The sequence below is a fragment of the Mustela nigripes genome, chromosome 14, assembly GCF_022355385.1.
Source record: "Mustela nigripes isolate SB6536 chromosome 14, MUSNIG.SB6536, whole genome shotgun sequence".
Lineage (NCBI taxonomy): Eukaryota > Metazoa > Chordata > Mammalia > Carnivora > Mustelidae > Mustela > Mustela nigripes.
In genome coordinates this window covers 107,332,268-107,335,176 of record NC_081570.1, presented here as the reverse complement: position 1 = coordinate 107,335,176, position 2,909 = coordinate 107,332,268, and the positions used below count along the sequence as shown (strand labels likewise).

Here is a 2,909-nt window from a genome sequence, read left to right as displayed (position 1 = left end):
TGCTGGGGGGAGGGGGTTGGGAGAAGGGGGTGGGATTATGGACATTGGGGAGGGTATGTGCTTTGGTGAGTGCTGTGAAGTGTGTAAACCTGGTGATTCACAGACCTGTACCCCTGGGGATAAAAATATATGTTTATAAAAATAAAAAAATTAAAAAAAAAAATTAAATTAAAAATTAATTAAAAAAATTTTTAAGAACTCTCCTATTGTGGTTGTAAATGTAAAAAAATGAAAAAAAACAGTAAAATTAATATTTATTTAGTGCAGTGTCATAAAAAAAAATACATAGAAGTAAATGAAAGTGAATACACCACTGCAGGCGAAGTTAAGGTGATAGAGGATAAAGGGATCGTAAGTTCATCTGGTCCCTGGAATTCATCTAGATAATCATCAAATTGTGCTGAACAGCTGCAAAATCAATTTGAGATCTGAGAAAAAAAAATGCTACAATTCTACAAATACAAAAGTGACCACTCTTTGGAAGGTAGGAGGTGCAGAGACTACTCCAGAGGATTTAATCAATATACATATAAGTAGGATGTCTGAACTAAAATTTAAAATAATGATTATAGCCATTCATATGTCTGCTTTGGAGAAAGGTATATTCATGACTTCTGCCCATTTTTTTTACTTATTATTTTTTGGGTGTTGAGTTTGAGAAGTTCTTTACAGATCTTGGATACCAGCCTTTTATCTGTAGTGTCACTTGTAAATATCTTCTCTCATCTTGTGGGTTGTCTCTTTGTTTTGTTGACTGTTTCCTTTGTTGTGCAGAATGTTTTTCATCTTGATGAAGTCCCAAAAGTTCATTTTTGCTTTTGTTTCCCTTGTTTTGGAGACGTGTTTTGAAAGAAGTTGCTGTTGCTGATGTCAAAGATGCCTATGTTCTCCTCTAGGATTTTGATGGACTCCTATCTCACATTGAAGTCTTTCATCCATTTAGTTTATCTTTGTGTATGGTGTAAAAGAATGATCGAGTTTCATTCTTCTATACATAGTTATTCAATTTTCCCATCACTATTTATTGAAGGGACTGTCTTTTTTCCATTGGATATTTTTTTCTTGTTTGTCAAATATTATTTGTCCATAAAGTTGAGGTCCATACCATATCTGGACTCTCTGTTCTGTTCCATTGATCTACATATCTGTTTTTGTGCCAGGACCATGCTTTCTTGGTGATCATAGATTTGTAGTAAAAGTTGAAATCAGTCAATGTGATGCCTCCAGCTTTGTTTTTCTTTTTCAACATTTCCTTGGTGATTCAGGGTCTTTACTGGTTCCATATGAAGTTTAGAAATGTTTGTTCCAGGACTTTGAAAAATGCCATTGGTTGGAAGGAACACAAATACAGGGAAGTTAAAGAGCATCCTACTAAAGAACGAATGGGTCAAGCAGAAAATTAAAGAAGAATTTTAAAAATACATGGAAACAAATGAAAATTTAAAAAATAACTGTTCAAAACCTTTTGGATGTAGCAAAGGTGGTCCAAAGACCTCTCACAAGAAACAAGAGAAGTCTCAAATGCACAACCTAAAGTTAATACTTAAAGGAGCTGGAAAAGAACAGCAAAAAAAAAGCCAAACCAAGTTGGAGAAGAGAAATAATGATTGGAGCAGAAATCAATGACACAGAATGAAAATTTTGAAAACTGCTGTTCAACAAAACTAAGGGATGGTTCTTTGAAAGAATTAATAAGATCAATAAACCCCTAAAAGTGGCTGCACCAATTTGCATTCCTACCAACAACACTGCAGCAGTATCCACAATAGCCAAAATGTGGAAAGAGCCAAGGTGCTCTTCAACAGACAAATGGATAAAGGAAGTGTGGTCCATATACACAATGGAATATTACTCAGCCATCAGAAGGGATGAATATCCAACTTTTGCATCAGCTCTGATGGGACTGGAGGAAATTACGCTAAGTGGAATAAGTCAAGCAGAGAAAGTCAATTATCATATGGTTTCCCTTATTTGTGGAACATAAGGAATAGCATGGAGGACATTAGGAGAAGGGAAAAATGAAGGGGGAAAAATGAGAGTGGAGATTACCCATGAGAGACAATGGACTCCAGGAAACAAACTGAAGGTTTTAGAGGGGAGGGCAGTAGGGGGATGGGTGAGCCTGATGATGGGTATTAAGGAGGACATGGATTGCATGGAGCACTGGGTGTTACATGCAAACAATGAATTATGGGAACACTACATCAAAAACTAATGGTATACTGTATGGTGACTAACATAATAAAAAATAATAAAAATAGATATAAATAAATATATATATTATATATATAAATAATATAAAAAAATTTTTTCAGCATAACAGTATTCATTGTTTTTGCACCACACCCAGTGCTCCATGGAATACGTGCCCTCTATAATACCCACCACCTGGTTCCCCCAACCTCCCACCCCGCCCCTTCAAAACACTCAGATTGTTTTTCAGAGTCCATAGTCTCTCATGGTTCACCTCCCCTTCCAATTTCCCCCAACTCCCTTCTCCTCTCTAACTCCCCTTGTCCTTCATGCTATTTGTTATGCTCCACAAATAAGTGAAGCAGAGAGAGTCAATTATCATATAAATAAATTTTTTTAATAATAAATAAATAATCACTAAGCCTGTAGCCAGACTTATCAAGAAGAAAAGAGAAAGAACCCAAATAAATGAAATCATAAATGATAGAATAAATATCACAACCAACACTATATAAATACAAACAATTAAAAGAGGAGAAGGGAGCTGAGGTAAATTGGAAGGGGAGGTGAAAAACAACCTGAAGGTTTTGAAAGAGAGGGGGGTGGGAGGTTGGAGGAACCAGGTGGTGGGTATTGGAGAGGGCACGTATTGCATGGAGCACTGGGTGCGGTGCAAAAACAATGAATACTGTTATGCTGAAAAGAAATTTTTAAAA

General features: G+C 36.0%; 1 long non-coding RNA gene across 1 annotated transcript in view; it reads right to left on the bottom strand.

Moving 5' to 3' along the window:
• Positions 1-1,200: 1,200 nt before the first annotated feature.
• The window catches only part of LOC132000780 (uncharacterized), a 20,738-nt gene continuing 19,029 nt past the window's right edge, over positions 1,201-2,909 (bottom strand). Inside the window, exon 3 of the long non-coding RNA XR_009399454.1 lies at positions 1,201-1,311. This is a non-coding gene — a long non-coding RNA (uncharacterized LOC132000780). The remainder of the gene's footprint in view (positions 1,312-2,909) is intronic.